The sequence below is a fragment of the Pseudorca crassidens genome, chromosome 4 (assembly GCF_039906515.1).
Source record: "Pseudorca crassidens isolate mPseCra1 chromosome 4, mPseCra1.hap1, whole genome shotgun sequence".
Taxonomy (NCBI): domain Eukaryota; kingdom Metazoa; phylum Chordata; class Mammalia; order Artiodactyla; family Delphinidae; genus Pseudorca; species Pseudorca crassidens.
Genome location: NC_090299.1, coordinates 68,210,450 through 68,231,327, shown reverse-complemented (window position 1 = coordinate 68,231,327; position 20,878 = coordinate 68,210,450). Strand labels below are relative to the sequence as shown.

Sequence of the window (20,878 nt, the reverse complement as noted above, 5' to 3'; positions counted from 1 at the left end):
ATTTCCATCAAAATTTAGCCCTAAATCAAAAAAATGCATCATTTCTATGGCTACTCCCAAGTAATGAACACAGTAATGAAAAAACATAGTTATCCAGACTGATGCTACTGAAATATCATAATCTTCAACAGTAACATGGCACAGCACTTTTTCTTCTACCCTAGTCAGCTTTCTTCCATATCGTCCTCTCTCTTGCCATTATTAACTGATGCTCAGTGGCTAAGAAAAAGTTCCTGATATAGTGTCCCAAACTTGATATAGTCTCCCAAACCGACATCTACCAAGCCCTGGCCTCTGAATTCCAAAGCTTCCCACTTGAGCCTCATTTCTGAGCACATCCTAAGAAATAGTTACATTTTAATCACACAGAAATCTGGTGACTCCCAAGTCACTTCAGTTCAAAATATATCTCAAAATTTCAGCCAGTTTCTGCAGGTAAGTAGCTAAGGGACTGTTTTAAATAATATCTTTCAACATTAATTTCCTCTCCTATGTAGAGAAAGTGATGTTAGACTGTCTCTAAGGTCTATTATATTTCTAGCCTCCTCTGGGTTTATTTTAATCAATTATTATTTATCGTGTACTGAGACAATAATTACGGCAACAAATATTTTATAGTAATTATGTTTAGTGGGAATTCTTTATTGTACATTCAACAGCAGAAAATCATGAATCAATGAAATATGCCAGAATTTTGGGTGGATAAGAGAAAAAGACTTTTCTGCTATTCATTATACTCAATTATTTATTTTATTGCATGAATTTTCAACTTCAGGCAAAATATGAGACACCCCATCACCAGGTATCATTTCCAAAAGACCTGTTCATCCAAATTTCTTTGGTATAAAATCATAAGATATTTCCTTCTGGTCCATCAGCTTATCTCTTCTACAATTGCTGTGAATCCCTCTCATACAACACAGACTCTCAGTCCTGCCATCAATTTATCTTATGTCTAACAAATAACCCAATCCAATATTATCGCTACCTTTAGCAGAGAGAAATACAAATCCTTAACTATTCTATTCTATGCAATTTTATTTAGTGTTTAGTAATCTAGTGACATTTTTCCTTATCAGTTTCTTTTTAGGGTACCAAATCTTTTTAATTTTCCTTTTTTGTTCTTTTCCTGACATTCTTATAGTATTCTTGACATCTTAAAGCAATTGTTACCTTCCAGACTTCAATTAATATGAGACTCACAGCAGATAAATTTAAATGTAACAAGGTAAGAATCATCTGTTGAGAAAATGACAGAACTAGAAAAGACATCTTTGCTAAGACCTTTACAGTGGTTTCCAATCATGAGTGGTACTACCTCTCCCGCTCTATCCCATGCTCTACATAGGGGACATTTGGAAATGTGTGGATTCATATTTGGTTGCTACTATGACCAGGGCAGAGAGTTACTACTAGTGTTTAGCATTTGGAGGATAGGGATGCTAAATTTCCTAAAATGCTAAATACAGTCATGCAAAATTAAGTATTATTCTGCTCAATATGTTAAGGTGAAGGCTAATGTTATCTTTTCCTAGAAATGGCTGAAACAGTTAGCAAATTTAAGCAAATAAATAAGGGGGAAATTAAATATCTTTACTAGTTCTCTGTGACTAGATCTTCCTAGTATAATTTCATTCTTTATTTGAAGTGTGGTGAATTTTTCCAACATCAAACACTTTGGGGCTATATTCGAGCATATCTGTAAAAACTCAATTTCAAGAATTCTTCCATTTAGGTAAAAAATGAAACTATTCATATTTCTTGAATCCCAGAGCTTTAATCCATTATTGCAAATAATTCATAGTTGACTATAAAATCTATATAACAGTAGACACAATTAAGTCTCAGTGATGCTATTAGCGATTATCAACCAAAGCTCTAGATGCTGATACACCTGTGGTTACGAATTTATAACTGGTGTTTCATTATTTAAAGGGAGTCAACATACTCATGGATGATAAAGGTGCCTGAGATAAGACATCTTATCTGACCAAATGAATGCACATGTCAATGAGTGTTTGAACTTAGAACAGATGTCTGGAGACTGCAGTAATGACAAGACAAGCAGTTTCTATGACAACCACGTCAACCATCTGTGCAGAAGTGTCCACATTTCACAGATATTGTTGATTCTGCCTAGGACCAGTATGTCAAAGATATTAACCATATTTTTGTCTCTCTTCAGCTAATTGCTTTGTGTCTTGCATTAATCATAGGTCTGTAAGTAAACATAATTACTTTGCATTAAAACCATAACTTAATTAGGATTTGAGAAGGGTTAAAATGCAACAATAGGTTTACAAATCTGGGATTGCGGTCTCCCAAATGGGGGCACTGAGATAAAATCCTGGAGGTGAGTATGGAGAGCGCTAATGTAACCCTTAGGGTCTGTCTCTAAACCCTGGTCAGCTAAGGAAGAGTCAATCATGAAGACTCTTCATATTTTTCTCCAGGCTGGATGTTATTAATATTGATAATATGGCAACTTTCTTAACAGTTAAGGTTAGAATTTGCACTTAACTAAAAGTATAAATCTAGACAAGGTTGCTCTCTGTGAAGTTTGGGAGCAGCTCCATTACAAGTAGGAAAGAGAACAGACATGAACATCACCCATTCGGTCTGGTATTTGGCATGGTTTTCCTCTTTGCCCTTGTAGAAAGGGAACGCTGGGGATAAGGGCAAGAAATCAGCCTCCAAATTCTACTAATTTACAGCCCACCCTAATATGCTCCAGTTATCCTTTTTTTTTCAGTATGTAGTTGGATTCCAGAGTTTAGAATAAACAGATGTTTGACTCGGTCTATAACCTTCCTAAACTAGTTTTTTCAACAATTTGTAAAATGGGTATGTCAAGTTCTTTAAGTTCTTGCATGTCTTTTCACAGAGTTAAAACTATGATTTGTTGAGATCCTTACTAGAGGGGGAAATAAAACAAAGGCAAAGTGCTATAATCTGCAGCCACCAAGCCTCTTAGTGAGTAACCATATACTTATTGGCTACATATGCCATGTAACTAGCACTATGTCTGGATCACTGTAGTAAACAATACAGGCTCTTGTGCTTATGGAGTATACAGACTGAAAAGTAGTCTCCAAAACTCTTCACTTTTGCAATAATAACCCTATAGAAGTAAAAACACCATTTATCTTTTTTCACTGATGCTGAGAGAATATGAAAAATGCCTATAAAACTCCCCAAAAGGCAAGTACACAGAATCTAGAATCTATGATAATGTTGTAGCTAAAGCACAAACATGAATAAAGAAGTCATAATCCTTTGGGTTTTAAATCATCTATAAGTGTTCAGTGTCTGGAAGCCCTTGTGGACCATTTATGGGTAAACGTAGGACAGCTTCTCAGACCAGAACAACTCTCTGCAATGTCTTTTTCTGCCTTTTCTCAGGCATCGGGGACATAACCTGTTCTTTCCTCCTGTCATCGGTATCACCCTTTAGAACAGGAGCCCTTTTCTTTAGCTTTCCCCTTTTTGTTCCTCTACAGAGGGTCACAGTTGTAACTAAGAGTTTTATTGCTATTTGTCACAAAGAAATAAAAGATGATAAAAATAACATCAAGAATTCACAAATCCTAAGAAATGTTACTAAACTGTTACAGAAATAATCCCAAGTGAATTCTTTTTTTAAATTTCCTTGCTATGATAGTGATAGAAAGCGTTCTTATTTCTACATTACACTTGTCTTCTTGGGTTAGCAGAATCCTTCTTCTCCACCATCCCAGTATCCTGACCTTGTCTTGAATTTAAGACAGAAACTGAAAATGTACCCAGAACAAATTTTGATTTCCCCCATTGCTTCAGCTGGTCAATTTTCTTCATGAAGATTTCAAGATTGAATATCGCGCATTCCTCTGTGCAAGTAACTTATATAACCATATAGATTAGATTTCACAAGTTTATGGTAAAATTCAAATTTAAAAACAGTACGATACAAAGGTTGCCTACGGGAAATAGTATCATCTTTACTGCCAGACAGTAGAATCGCTCTACAATATTTTGCATGTTTATTAATTACCAGCTGTAGAGCAGCCAGAGGCTGACATGTATTTCTCTATTATCAGAAGAAGATAAGATTAGCTAGATTAGGATAGCTAGGAGACTTGGAAGGTCTAAAAATAAAAGCAAAACAAAACAATTGGGGGAGGTTATAGCTACAGATAGAAGGTCATCAAATTGGTTAGGAAGAGTCAATTGTTTAGAGGATAAAGCCAGAAATAAGTAGGCATTAATAGAGGCTAGTTTCAATAAAATGCAAAATGGCAAATCCAGCAGATGAGTGACAAGATGCCTAAGGTGATGGCAAAAGCCTAAGATTATGCCAGGCAAAGGGCAGTCAGCACTAGTGCATAGCAAGACTCCGATTACAGAAGGGGCACCAGAAACAGGACATTTGTTGTGCATATGAGTGAGTGGTAGCAGGGACAGCAAGGTGAGAGCAAGTAGATGATCACTCAGAGGAAACTGGTGAAGTAGAGAAGGGACATCATTTATAAAGACCTAGGGAGGCAAAAATGAGTAAAAGTATGAGGAGTGAAAGAATGTTAGTCAAAGCGCCTCCCACAACATATATATTAATTACAAAGAAAAAGTTGGTAAACTTTATTGTGAAGAAACTAGCAGATGCCACCTTAACCAAGTGATCAAGATTCGCATCAGCATTGATACAAATCAGGATCATTCGTCATAGTACAAAATAACTGGCCTGTATCTTCAAAAATGCCAATGCTAGGGAAAAAAGAAAAAGTAAAGAATTGTATGAGATTAAAGGAGACTAAAGAAATAAGACTACTGGAGGTGTGATCCAGGATTGTTTGTTTTTTTTGTTTTTTTTTTTGCTATAAATACCATAACTGAGACAACAAAATCTGAATAAAAACTATAGGTTAGATACTATTATTGGTCTACAATAATTTCCTGATTTATTTACGGCAATTAAGCAGATGATACACCGTTTCTTTAGGAAGAACACACTAAGGATTTAGGGGTGAAGGGGCATCAAGTATGCAGCTTAGTCTGAATTTATACAAATCATGTATACGTAGAGAAAGGCAAGGATGAAGCAAGCATGGTAAAATGTTAACATGTGGGTGATCTGGGTATAAAGAAATTCTCTGGACTACTATACAAATTTATTTCTGTAAGTCTGAAAATATGTCACAGTCAAAATACAAAAGGGCTTTTTAACTAGGCAATGTTTCAAAGCAGGTACTGAGACCTAGGAAAGCAAGATGAGGGCCCACTTACTGGAACTAGGAAGAAACTGAAGTCTCAAGAACAAAAGAGTGTTACCAAAGACTTTTTATTGTTAGTAATAGAAATAGAACTAAAATTCATTTAAACAAACAACAACAACAAGATTTTGTAGGGATACTAGGATAAATCACAGAATCAGTGGAGAGGCTGCAGAAACCAGGGAAGTTCTGGTAATCTCAGTGCCTAAAACTAAGCCAACATTCTATGAATACATTTCTCAAACTCTCACCTTAGCTTATCTCTGAGTTTCTATCTGCCTCTTATAAGAGATTAACTCTCAGGGATAGACATTGATTTAACTGGCATTGGTCACTCACTGGACCTATCCTTTAGATGGGAGGATAAGCACTATGATCAAGCCTCTGTGGGTGGGGGTGGGGGGTGGAGGCACTGCTACTGTGGAGTACTGTGATTGACAGCTGTATGACCAATCATAGAGTTGCACTGGGTGAAGGATCAAGTCCCTAAAGGTTAGGAGAAAGGTAAGTATTGTAATGTTACAACCAGAGGTATGGTTTGAGTGATGATTTACTCCAACCCCTCATCAAGGGTGGGCTCTAATTTTTCCAACCTAATGCACTGGATAGCATGCCTTGGACAAGGGTTGGTCGGGATGAACAGGTCACCCAATCAGAGCCAGTATGGTACAATGGAATTTCTTCTGAGGCTTTGAGGATGTTGGCAATACTCTCCTCCACTGAACTTGAACCTGAAAATTTGCAATAGGAGTAGCTGTCATCTTGCCACCACATGTAAAGCCAATACACCGATGAGACTTGAACAAGAGGAGAGAAAAAACTAGATCTTGGTGACACTTTTTGACCTCAAGGAGACCAAACTTGAAGCCAGTTCTACCACTGAATTAATTAACAGACCCAATAAACGTTCTTGCTTATATCCATTTGGGGGTAGTTTTCTGTCACTTGTGTCAGAAATATCCTGATGCAAGTATACTATTAACAAAAGAAGAGGGAAACAAATACTTAGTGTTCCTGAAACACACACACACACACACACACACACACACACACACACACACACATAAACACACACACATCAATGGAGAGTTTTCATCACTATGAGGAGAAAACAAGATCAAATCAAACACAAAATAAGCTTATCTTGATGGTGAATCACTGTAACTCAATTATTCTTCAGATCACTTGACAGAATCCATATTGATCTTAGTGTCTGGGGTGGGGCCATTTTTATAAATGAGGAGAAAAAAGCAAAAGAGTTTTGGGAACAGGGAACAAAACGTGATAAAACAATCATTTTGACTTGAGAATTGAATAATTATTACACTCCTAAATTTACATGAGCCAAGGGAACTCATGTAGAAGACTTTCAAGAGATGCATACTTTCCTTAACCTATTAGCACCCATCAGTTTGAACGAGAATTCAGATTAGGTCTCAAGGAGTGCATTGATTGATGAATTTCAAAATTTACCTTCATTTCTGTCATTTTATTAACATCTCTAAAAGAGAGACAAACTTATGGTTTGAACAGTTAACAGATATTGGTCATTCACTGTTCTCAAGCCTTAATAAGATGTGAAGGCTGACATTTTGAAAATAATAAATGGCTGACCTACTACATCTCTCTGAGATGGTCGCTTAATATCTCTCTATTTCCATTTTCATCTGTAAATGGTTAATTATACTTTCCTACCTCCCATAAGAGCTATGTTAATTATTGTTGGTAAAGCACTTAGGTTCCCATGGATAAGGGAGACGGTGTAAGGGCAATGTATTATCATCATCATTATCATTGCCCTGGGCAGCTGCTCATTAATGACTGAATTTCGAGTAAAAAACCCATGAAAGGTTTAATTGATATGAGACAGAAATTGGTCAACCTTAGCCACATTCACTGCCAAGTTTAAGTCCAAGGAGGAAAACTTCTCTTTAATTAGATCATCTCAAATGTCATCACAAAAGGAATACAATAGTCTTAAAGTGTTTTAACAATTCAGCATTCATTCATTTAGTGAACATTTATTGAATATGTTTGTTATGTGCCAGGCTCTGTCCTGGGTTCTGAGCATATAGTGCTGAAGAAAAAAAAATGGTCTTTGTGGAACTTAGCCTGTAAAGTGTGTGAAGCTTAAATTCACCTGGGCTATTGTTTTTTTTTCTCTTCTGATCCAAATCGTACTTATCTTTTAAATTCAAGTACTCTGTCCCTAATGCCACCTTCTATAACACATCCCAAACCACTTTTACTTTTTCCTTCTCTAGAAAAACATTTAGGACATATGTTCCTAAACAATAAATTGTGGCACATTGTGTAAAACTTTCATGTTTGCCTACCATTTTCCCCTTAAAAGCACTGGAACCTTCAATTGCCCGAGGCACCAACTTAGCTCAGTACTGTATACATAGTGTGCTCATAAATGATTCCTTAATTAAATATGCAATACCTGTTATTAATATTTCTCTTATTTACTAACTAGCAAAGGGAGGCTCATATAATTCAATGAGAGTTTAGAAATGATTTCCAGGCATGTGCAACCCTTTGTTATGTAGCCAAGAAAGACCAGCGTTTGAAAAAGTATCAGATTTAGAAAAAAATATTTTCTGGCTCTGCTCCTTCACTGCCCACCTGCTATTGCAGGATTTCCAGTTTTGAGCACAACATTCCCTTCCAAAATCACTCCAGTCACCCTGCAGGGTATTTCCTGGACATCACGACCATGTCAATTAGCAACCACAGGGCATCCAAGAATTATTTCGTCTACCCTGGCCCTTTTTTGTACTGTTTCTGAGGCCTCAACTGTCTCCAAAGCTACATGAAGACACTTCATACCTACTTAAGTAGAGCCTCCTTTTTTCCAAGTACTTCCAGTGCTACTTCTGCTGAGCAGCACTGTAGCTACACACCCTAGAACACTGCCAATAACAAAGCAATGTTAAACTCTATCCAATGTTAGCGTCCCAAACCCAGGTGGTATGTTCAACAGGAAAGAAAAAAAAATGCATGTTTCCTTTAAGAATATCTAGGAAATACTGATTTGAGTCTCTAAATGTTAAGAACTCTTGAGGCAAAACATCTCCATCAGTTTCTACATCTCTTGGTTGATTTCTCCCTTTTCTCGCTTACATTCCCAGCTCTTCTCCCTGCTCCCCAGATTATATAAATAAGATCCTAGTGGCTGGTCAAGGAACACATCTGATAAATAAACATCATCATGTGAGCAGACTCAATTCTGAACTCTAAAAATGTGGGATATGACCAAGCGTATCTAATTCTTTTAAGGTAGAATTATCTTCTGAAAAGTTCCTCTATGAAAACAGTTTCCTTACAGCATCCTCATTATCTGCCCTGAAACGAGCACATCTTAGGCTTAGGCTGAAAGCGACATGGACCTTAACACAATGACTTTTCTGTCCCCTTTACTGTTTTGTAGTGTCAAAGAACTGGGAAAGTATGGACCAAGCAGTCACTCTGCTTTGGTCATCCACCACAATGACGTTTCAAATATTTGAAGATTGTGGAAAAGAAGGTAAATTTTGCTTGTGTTGCTTTTAATAAACGGAAGCAATAAAAAGGTCAATTTAAGCTAGTTGCATGGTATAAAGCTGCAATTAATATTATTTAAGTTAGAAATAATGATGGGTATTGGGTGAAGTTAGTTGACATTAAAGGAAGAAATGACCAATTATTGCTCTTGTCAATTAAATTATTGCACTCCTAAATTCTACCCACAAGCTTTCTCAAAGAATTATACACAAGGAACAGCAGCAAGATGAGAATCTAATACCACCCGATACCCTTATTTTAGCACTCTGTTAAAAGCTGAGTCCAAACACATGTTTTAGTCTTGGGATCTACTCTCTCCACCATTTTCACATCTCCTCCTCTCCCAAATTCAAATCTTGAGATCTTGGCTCATTCCTAATAGATGAACAGAGGAATGAAGTAAAAAATAAAGAAGCAAGATGGCTAGGTTCAATCTTAGCAATGCCAACTTTTGGAACAAGTCACTTAACTTCTCTGTGCCTCATTTTTCTCATCTGTGAAATAGGAATAGTAATCATATCCACTTCATACTAGAGTTGTAATGAACGTATTAATGTTAAATGCTTCAAATAATGGATGATAAATAGTAAGCACTCAAATATTAGTTATAATAAGGATCATTACCATCATTACCATCATGACACCTTCATCACTACATACTCAACATTACACTACAGTCCCCAGTCCCACCTAATTGCTTATTCACACGCAAAGGGGAAGGAAGCAAAAGAGAAAGATCCTTACTGGTTTTCTTGACCCACTTGGCCACTTTAGCTCACATGAAGTAGAAGTGAGCAATCAGATGATGTGATCTCCCACTTAGGCACAGCATCCACTCCAATGTTGCCCAGTTAATTATTGTGAACTTGAACTAACAAACTGGCATGAACTTCTCCTTTAAAGACAATAACACAACCTGGTCAAGCAGTGGAGTGTCTGGGTATGAGGAGGAACTGGGGAATAATCCTCTTCTTCTTGTATTAAGTTAAATGTGGCTTTTGGTCGCAATGAGGCAGAACTATTTGTCATTGTGGGTAGTGGTTATATAGCAGTAGACCATCATTAGGCTAGGTATTTTTCTTAACACCTATATATTTTACAAATATAGCTGTTTGAAAATGAAGCATAAGAAAAAATATTCAACAATATTTACCCCAGGATATAAAATCTCTTTTTTTTAAGCCAGTAGGATACCATCAAGAATTGATATCTAGTCCATCAATAAAAACAAATGTATTATTATGGAAATCTATGGCTAAAGATTATTTTCTTCTAGTATACAATGTCAAAAACCTTTCATTATCAACTTGTATATTGAAACAAATTGACATCCTATATTTGATCTGGTAAAGCCTTCTCTCTTTCCCAAAGATATATGTGACATTCTTTTTTTAAGTTAAATTAAGATAAGTTTCTTCAAACCATCTTTTAAGAAACTTGAAAATAACTCCAGGGAAAGAGACAATTTGGAAGAAAAGGATGCCACTGACATACAAAATTTTAAAAAAAGGCCAAGTGTGCTTTTCTCCTTCAAGCTTGCCACTTCCTGTTACAACACTCTCTTTTCTCTTACTTTCTGTATCTGGACCACCATATTTCCCTCTTAGAAAGACCAATATGAACCACTGTTATAACTAATTACTATTTCTTGTAAGACTTTAACTTACATAAAATGATATGCTTTTTATAAATTATTTTAAAGGTTAGAATTTCAGGCCAAAAGAAACATATTTAGAAGATTATATGCATTTGGTGATTATCCCTTCATAAATTTTAAGTAACCGCCAAAGACAATCAAATGTACACATTGCATGTGGACACTAAGATTTATCATCTTCCTAGTATTCTGCAACTGGGTAAAGGGCAATTCACGGTAATTACCCTCTCTTGCAGATGTGTCTTACCAACCCAACCAGGTTGTAGAGTTGGTTTTATATAATTTTCCATAATTCCAATAGTAGGTACCATGGTTGAGTATATGGAATAGGGAGTAGTGGTAACCATGATGGAAAACAAAAATGAAATTAGCTCAAAGTACAACAAATGAAATTTGAATAAATAAGAGCTCTTGTCATAAGAATTGCTGAGTGTTGCAAAAGGTCACAAAATAAATTGCTAGGGGTGTTTATAGAAGGAACACTTTAAAATTATGACAACCCAGTATTCCTCTACTTTATTTTCTAATATACCAACTTTAGAGTTTTGTCATAGCTAAGAACATATTTAATATGTTTTAAATCAAATGACTTAAAATAAGTTTAGCTTTCAAGAGGAACTGTTAAATTAATACCTTAAATGGAAAACTAGCACCATTAGGCATAAATGGAAGGTAATAAAAGTAAGTATGGTAAAAGAATCAATGTTATTAATTTTTCCACTTAATTTACTTAATTCAAGGACCATCACTGATAATTACACTAATATCACTGTGTGCTGACTTTACAATGTAAAATATGAGACATGTTTCCCCTGCACCTGATTCTTTATTGTAAAACACCAGATAATCTTGATCAAGTTTCTCAAGGAACAACTCTTAGAAGCTCTTCTGAAACTTGATTTGTTGTATCTGAGCACTTACTATTAACCATGATGTAGCCATTTCTCCTTCAGTAAAGTGATAGCACAGGTTCCCTGGTGATATGCTATGGACTGAATGTTTTTGTCCTCCCAAATCATATGTTAAAGCCCTAATACCCAATGTGATGGTATAATATAAGGAGGTAGGGTCTATGGGAGATAATTAGGCTTAATTATTTAAGCCTTAATAATTATTAGGCTTAATTATTTAATCCTTAATAATTGGGCTTAAATGAGGTCATGAGGGTGGAGCCCCATGATGGGATTATAAGAAGAGCCACCTTATTTTCCTCTCTCCCTCTTCTTCCCCCGCTCCATGCAAAGATACAGCAAGAGGGTAGCTGTCTGCAAACCAGGTAAAGGGCCCTCATCAGGAACTGAATCAGCTGGCACCTTGATCTGGGACTTCCCAGCCTCCAGAACTGTGAGAAATAAATTTCTGTTGTCAAGTCACTCAAATATTTCATTCTAATAGTCTAGAGTTAAGATATGGTATTAAAGAAATCTTCCACAAAGGAAATCCAAGGTAACATCTCTATGATGAAATTCAGAAAATGAAACAATCTTAGAAATTGTTTCCAAAAATTCACATAGAAGAACCATCTTCTGAATGACAAATTCTTTCTTTAAAAGTCTATTCTGCAAGGCTTCCCTGGTGGCGCAGTGGTTGAGAGTCCGCCTGCGGATGTAGGGGACGCGGATTCGTGCCCCGGTCCGGGAAGATCCCACATGCCGCGGAGCGGCTGGGCCCGTGAGCCATAGCCGCTGAGCCTGCGCGTCCGGAGCCTGTGCTCCGCAACGGTGAGTGGCCCGCGTACCGCAAAAAAACAAAAACAAAAACAACAACAAAAGTCTATTCTGCAGACAGAAGGCTGTTAGACCACCAAAATAACTACCCTTTAATTTTCTTAATGAATCTCCTTCATTTAAGATTAAGGTTTTAGGCAAATATTTATCTGCCTCAAATAAGCAGGTCAATTTTTAATTAATTATTGGAGGTGCAATAAAGCTGCTATAAGAAAATCTTATATTCTGTCCTCCAGGGAATGGACATATTTTTCAATGAATATCTTTATAAAAGTATCTAGATTATCTGAAGCATAGGTCTTTGGCCTGAAAAAAATTTTTAAAGATATGAAAATTTCCTTTATCATTTTTGGGTGTAGAAAAAATGCAAGCAATAATTCTGAACTAATACTGTATATTACATCATTCATTTATTCAAAATTACACAGTAAATGCTTTCTATGTGTTAGAAACTATGCTATGGGCCCAGGTTAGATAATTGGTGTACAATATTAAACCTATGTGATATATTACAACACAGAATAGTGTAATAATTCAATTGCTATCTGTGGAAAATAGAATATCTCATTTTTGCCTCATCTAAAGAGCCCATGTGTTATATATTTTTTTTAATCAAATGCATCATAGGCAAAAACCCTCAGTATTTCTAAGGCAGGGAAAAAGTAAAAGAAAAAGAGATAGCTAAAAGAAACGGAGCATAAAGTGAAGAAGGGTCTTTGGAAAATTCAGTTCACAAAAAGCTTTCATGGTATGTAATTTATTCATGGCTCCTGCTGGACTGAGTTAATAGCATCGGCTTATTCTCTTGGTTGTAGTAGTCATCTCCTAAAATGTCTCAGCTCATATCCTGAGACAGGAGGCCTTGATGCTCAACCACAAAATTATCCCTCCAAAACAATATTCTGTATACCAAGAGGGTATGAAACAGGCAAACAGATGTGTCTGAGGCCAGCAGACCTCAGGGATTGCTTTTCTGCTGCTGAAATTCACTAGGCCCCCAGGATTCATCACACTGTTCCTCATCCACTCAATGTCCTCTATTTTATGTCTTTATTTAGAATATATGTGAAAAAGAAAAGCCAGAGCAATTATTTGATTATACAAAGAGAAAAAGACTACACAACATAAAAGATGAGAGACTGAACTTTACATTTTCTGAATTTCTTACATATCATCATGTGTTCAAAACAGTATATACTCTAATGATATATTTGAGGAACTTTAGAAACATTATACCTACACTTATATAATCTATTTGTATAATATTTGTTAAGTGCTTCCATGTTCATGATTTTATTTAGTCCTTGAAGCAACCCAAGTTCATTCTTAACTTGCAGTAAGAAGTATTTTTATTCCTAATTTTTAGCAGAGATAAAATATCAGGAATATTTTAGAATATTATTAATTGGTAGTTAGTGGGTCTGAATCGAACCCAAGTTGCCTAAATTTCAGTCTAGGCATCTACTTCTGGCCGTTCCTCTCTGACACTTGCAATATGATTCAATATTGAATAGAAATCAGAGAAGTGGATGAACAAGTAACTGAAAAATCTCTCATTAACTGAGCTCAGTTATGTTGACTGTGTCCACTTTGCGGAAGATCTAAGAACGGCACCACCACTCAGATAGGAAATGGGAGTCCTAGCTTTAAAGCAGTAAGAAGCTATCTGACACAGTCTGGAAGAGTCTAGGAAAATAAAGTGAACAAACTTCATAGAGTCCACATGATGCCTACAGAAGCCATGTTCTAGATCACTCAATGAGAGCTCTGAGTAAAAATGCTAGCTCAGCCAAAATGGGAATCATCCTTAGAACTGGTTATTGAATACAATTAGCAAAAATAAATTACTCAAAGAAGAGGAAAGTTAACTGTGCACAGGATATTTATGAGACCAAAGGCAAAGACATATTAAAGGGCAGAAAAGGAAGCATCATACAAGATGGGCTGAAACCTACAAAGTCCTATACGCAGTCAGTAGAAAAGTGCCTTCGTCACTCACAGAAGCCCCAGAAATCAAAAACAGACTTTCAGGGACAGATGGGCCAAGTCAAGAATAGAGCTCCAGGGATGGTTATAGTCTTAAAGTGCAATATTCAGGATTAGATTAGAAAGTAGGGCCTGGAGAGAGCTGAGACTTTCACCAAATTAAAAAAAATACTTGCTTAGTAACTCTACTTGGCACTAGGAGTTTATTTCTGTAGCATTTAAATCAATTCAGAAATCGTCTATCTACAGCTTTTTTTATGGTTGCAACAATATACATATTACATTCATAACTTTAGTGGTTTTACTCTTTTATTTCAGTATTAATGAGAATGCCCAATTAATAAAATTGTCCAAGTTGATCTCTATTAGAGGAAGCTAACTGCTGTGATGAATAGTCTCCAAAATATACAGTGACTCAGTCATGATGGAAGTTGAATTTTTGCTCACATTAACAATCCAAAGAGGTGTTCCTGGAAAACATTGGATTCTTTTCAATAAGTGATTCAGGGATCCAGGCTCCTTCTGGTTTGTTCTGAAATCCCCTAGGGGCCTCTCATCATTTGCATTTAGCCAGCGAAGGGGAAAGAGAGTGAAGAGAAGGCACATTACCTTCACAAAGGCTTGATCTGGAACGCACACATCGCTACTACTCAGACTTTTAGCTAGAAGCCAGTCACATGGCCACACCTGACAGTAAATGAGATTGGGAAATATTATCTACCTATGTCTCCAAAGAGAAGCAACAAGAAGAACATGGATTTGAGTGAATTTTGTAGAAGTTTTTGCCAAAGTATCTTCTTCCATTACATACATGGATGCCTGGTGAGCTCTAAAAGTGGTAGTAGCAACAATAAAAGACTGAAGTACATTTAAAACCAGGGACAACCAAACAAGCTTGAAGTGCAATATAGTAAGTACCAACCAAAGCAACAGAGCTAAGCAGACTTCTAATGCCTAAAACACAGCCACAGCCTGAACCTCTTTCTTTATTCTAATATATAAATATTTGCCTTTGTTCTCTCATATGCTGTATTTCAATATCTACAGATAGGGACATTCACGGATAAACTGTTTCTTTTGGTCATGTACGTGGTGCCTTTCTGTAATTTGATATAAGGGATAAAGACAAATCGGGGAAGACATACATGTCTAGAAAAAACTCAAACTAGCTGTGAAGTTTTCCAGCATTAGTAGACTGACCCTGATGTCATAATTTTGCGTAAGTCAAAAAGAAAAAAAACAAAGATTTAAATGAGACCCACTGAGGACATGCATCTCCAGATGACAGGCAAGGTTGTAGGGTAGAGAAGGCAGGCTGCATTTGCAGGCCGGTGCCTCTGGTCTTCTGTGATAATTCTGTGCCTATTGAGATTGATGTGATGTTTGGAGGGAGCTAACTGAGAGGCTGTTGTGTAAACTGGGTAGGGATTTAATCCCTTGGAAGTAAGTTTGAGATTGCAATTAACATTCCCATGACATCAGTTAAGTATTTGAAGGTTAATAATACTTCCTAAAATTCTGCAACCAATTGAGGACCTTGTTCTTCTCAAGGACTTCAAAGCTGGGAAAAGAAACAGTGCCAGTAACACAGAAATTTTCCAAAATTCAAGGGGAAAATGGATGTGGTTTAAGCAGAGAATGGAAAGTCAGCGGTTAGCGAATTACAGCCAGCTGAGGATGCCAGCTTCCCGTTGCACGTACACCCAGGGTTTTGAATCATTTGATCACTTGCCTCCGGACTGTGCATCTCTGGTCAGGAAGGCGAGCGTAACAGTCACAGCGAGAAACAACCCAACTGCAAATCTAGAAATCTCACTTTCAACACACAAAAAGGTACTGAAGAGATTGAGTCAGTAGCAATACCAAGTATTTTATTCGTACACTTATTTCCTTTTATGATAGGGATAGAATTAGGCTATGATTACCAACATTAGCGGATTAGAGTAAGTTGTTTTCACTTTAATTTTCCCCTTCTCCATCCTCAAATATAAAGAATATATTTTAAAAGAAAGGTAAGTTTTATGCCCATTGCAGGGCAGCAGATAATAATTGGGGTGGTGGAGTGAGATGATTATATCGTTCCTGGAAATAGAGACACCTTCAGGTGTTCTTTTTGAATCACTTGAGATTCAAGAGTTAGATTTACCAACCTGTACTTTTCTCAGATTCATCTCACTTTAATTTCTATATGGACTTTTCTAGCCAGCTTTAGAGGAATTGGTCAAGTACATACATATATACACACATATATATGTATATATATATATATAAAATACATACATACACACACAAGAATACGAATTGGAGCACAAAGAAACATTAGTAAATTGGCTCAAGAAGTTATGTGAACCTAGATCGTTCCATCCTAAAATCCTCAAAAGAATAAAAAAGACAAAGTATCAATCTAATGAAACTGGATTTACAAACATAACTGAATGATTTTTGTGTCAAGAAATTTTTTTAATATTCTTCATTTTTCTTTAATTTTTACTTTTACTTTCCTGGAAAATCTACTCACATGAAAACCATGCAAATGAAAAGGCTCAAGACTGTGACATTATAGAATTGTAATATTTTTAAAATAAATTTCACTGCTGCAAAAACAATTGGAATTTCCACATTCTTTAGTAAACAGTCCAAGGAATAACTTGAGCTTAATATTTAAAAATTTAAATTTTCATTCATACATTTTGGGACATAACTGTATACAGACCTGTGTTGTATAAGTTTGACGGACATCATTGATAACTGCATTAGGGACAATATCTTCAGCCTTTTTGTTCACATTACATTAAATAAATGTTATAATTTTTCTGCTACTTTACCTTTCATAGTATTAATTCTGGATCAAAGCACAGAAATGTTACTTGCTTTTCAATTTATTTGATCTTCTCTAAAAGACTTAAGCCATTTGAAATGCAAGTGTAAGTGATTCAAATGTGAGTGAGGAGAATTTCTGTTACCTAAAATACAAATCCAAATGGTAAAATAGCATGCCTTATATCATAAGCAGATCTAAATAGATGGAAAAATACAAAATGTCAATATATTCAAAACTTGGTTTTAAATTTTCATTTCCATTTGGTTTGAATCATATTTTATTGTTGCAGAATAAACTCTGACTTTCTCGAGATATTTTAATCACCTAGTAAAAAACAGTGGGTTTTTAAAGTTTTTTTTAAGTTACCTTTTAAGTTACCTAATTTTAGAATAAAGAATTTTAATTCCCTCTCCCATTTATTGTGGTCATCTGTACATTTCAATATTGGCAATAACAGAAAGTTTCTCTATTATAGTACAGTAACAACGTTTGAATAAAAAGCTTGCATTAATTTTGTAACATTTTTCTTCTTGACTTTCAACTCATGGAAGCATGACATCTTTTGCCTGTATAATTGGGTTTTTGTGTGAAAAACAAAGTTTTTGAACTGGCACTAGAGAACAAATTTAATTAAAGACACAACTCCTGTAATGATCACAACATCTGTGCCATGGCTAAATAGTTCTTACTGCTTACATTTCTATGACCTTTATTTGAGAATCTACATAAGCTTCATTTAGCTCATGATATTGGACAGTTATCTGCAATTCTGAAATCTACTGAAGCAATTTGATAACTATATACAGTCCATGTAAAGTTAATTATAACAAGTAACTAGAAATTTTAAAATTCTACTTTAACAAATTACATGTAATAAAAATAAAACTCGAGGTAAGGAAAATTAGTTAAAATAATCTGATCTAGAGAAGCTTTATATATTTAAAAATCATCTTCCCATAAAATTATTACTGGAGAACCATAAAGTTTTTGGATTGAGAATTATGTCTTCCTTCTTTCATCTTTATAATGGAGGAAAGAGGTGTTAACATGTGAATATAGACATGAACATATATTTAATAAGGGAGGAAATTCCTATACTCCAAAAAAAGTCAAATAATGATTAAACTGGGAAAAAGAAAAAAATGTAATGTAGGATTTTTGTTTTGGGGAAAAAAGAGGTGCGTGTTCAGAGGAGAGATATAGAAAGAAAGGTCCTATTTCTAAGGAGAGAAATTAATCAGAGAACCTGGTTAGAGAAGATAGGGAAATGGGGAAGTAGATTTTATTTTATATCTTATACACTCTATATTTTAAATTTTTTACAATGCCTATAAATTCTGTTTTCAGCGTTAAAAGAGTATTTTTCAGTGTAGTATTTGAGCTGACATTTTTAGAATATACCCTAAAAAAGCAGTCAATAAATGGGTAATTTATTGAGAAAGTGTAGGAACACATAAGCGTGGACACATGTGTATCAACATAGCTAAAGCCAATAACATAAACAAATGGAATGTAAAAAACTTAGCCAAGCCAAAACACAATAAATTACCTTCATAACAACTCTAAAAGAGGGACCAAGCAGAAAAACATTTATCTATTCAGCACTGCCCAAGTCAGAGAGACACTATAGAATTCAACTGATAACCTGAAAAGAAAGAATTTATTTAACAACCAAAACCTACTAGAGTATAAGCTTTGTGAAGGTTAGGGACTTCAAACTACTTTCTTCATTGCCATATCTTTAGCCCAGAAAAGAGTGCCTTTTATGAAGTAGATGCTCAGCAAATATTCATCAAATGAATGAATGAATAGGATTCACACTTGGGGCACAGAAGTACAGATGTCCAGGATGAAATATTTCTCTTGATATGCTAACTGACCTTGATCCCATGCCATGTCCAAGGAACCTTACCATTAGTGAGCCATTCTTCCAGGCAAAAGTGGTACATGTAACCTCTAGATAGTTATAGCCTCCATTACAAGTTATGTAGTTGTCATTTCATTTAATTACTCAATAATTCAAAATATGTTCTCCCTAACCTCAGGGAAGCCTCCCTGGTATTGGTATTTGGCCACTCCATACACATCAGCAAAACCAAGATCTCAAAGCCAGAACCTTATTGAGAAAGAAGAACTCATGTGAACTGATTATTGTGTACAACCCTGGAATTTTTTCTTTTACTTACTTGATTTCACATTTTATGTCCAAATGAAATTATTGTTTTTTGTGATAGAATTGAGTGATTCAGATATATAAATAAGAAAATGATGGCATGTTCTCTTGATTCACAGGATGCTCATTTGACTTGCATCATCCTTTCTCAAAACAAAGACTTGGAACAAGGATGATTTCACTTCCTTCAGATATCACGTAACAGACTTCAAAGGATTATGGGTATATCTAGACTATTCAGGCCATACTCTTAGAGGTCACTTCAATATTGATGATAAAGGAATCCTAAGACAGATGACAAGGAACGGTCTTTCTGTTGATAGGTCACTTAAATACTACTTTTGGTCCAAGCATCCCAGAATACCAACAAATGTGGAAAAGTCTGACCTGCCAGTTGGAAACTCAGCAAGTAAACAACAGTCCCAGATATAACTAAAAAACTGAATCATTTTGATACACTAAATTGGAAAGTACTTCTTCAGGTCATGCTATGCTGTCTGGTTTAGAGGTCTTCAATAAAGTTCAAATTTATACATTAAAATTAATTAAAGTATTATAAATAAGAAATGTTCTTGCAAGTCCTCAAATACACCAGGTTGACCCTGTCTCAAAGCTTTGCATTTACTGTTCCCACTGCCTGGAATAATTTTCCTCCAGAGTTTCATAGCCCACCCTCTTGCTTTGTTTAATTTCATCTGCTCATTGAAGATTTCCCTAGACATCCTCTTCATAAAAGAAACACTACACACACTCTCTCCCTGTTTAACTTGCCCTGTCATACTTTCCTCCACAGATCTAATCGCCATGTAACACTCCTATGAAACTTTTCCTAAGCTGAATTGGCATAAAGTGAAGAAGCAATTACCTTAGGACACATCTTGCTAACAGATGCACAAAATCAATCAAGATAAAGCACAGATGCTCACAGACACAGTTCAAAGTTATGGCAGCTTGATGCTGAGTCTAGTTCCCAGGAAGGCACTTGGCAGTGCCTCTCTCTCTGCATAAGGTGTGTGCTGCCTCTATAAGGGCTCAATGCAAAACAAATGCTGAATGCTATATTTGCTTTTCACTTTTTGGAAAAGTGAAAATTCTCTTTGGATTTCTTTCCATTAGTGAAAGCAGGTACTAATGCAGGGTTTTTGCAAAAGTGAAGTGGTGTAAAGCAAACTTTCAAAAAGTGGGGGAGATCTATACTTTATATTTGCATTATTTTACTGTCCACCTCCCCTACTAGAATGGGTTTTCATGAGGGCTGGAATTTTTGTCTACTTTGTACTTTGCTATGTCCTTAGCACCTAGACCCATACCTAGTACATAGCAAGCACTCATCAATATTATTTAATGAATGAATGAGGGTTGTCCCTTGAGAACCTGACTGCTTCCAAATGCAACAACAGTATCCCTTGTCTAGATTTGAAATGGCAAGGTCAAAGCCAAAGTCTTGGACTACAGAAAGGACCCCAAAGTACTACCAATTTGTGAAGCACCTCTGGGATGTCAGCTGTCTTCCTTACATAAAATTTCTCAGTTTCTTAGCTTTATCGAATTATATGGTACTTATATGGTTCCAAGACATTTAAATGGGTTTTAAAATGTTAGTTTGCTGTTAGTCTTGATATATAAATATTAAGAAAAATTCCCATATTTTTATTACTTGTGAAAATCTATTTCCACATTTGTAAAACATGACAGAAGTGTTTTTGAAGCTCAAATAAAACA

The 20,878-nt window shown here is 35.7% G+C and overlaps 1 pseudogene; it reads left to right on the top strand.

Moving 5' to 3' along the window:
- Window positions 1-8,632: 8,632 nt before the first annotated feature.
- Window positions 8,633-19,569, top strand: LOC137223005 (peroxiredoxin-4 pseudogene; annotated as a pseudogene).
- Window positions 19,570-20,878: the final 1,309 nt, after the last annotated feature.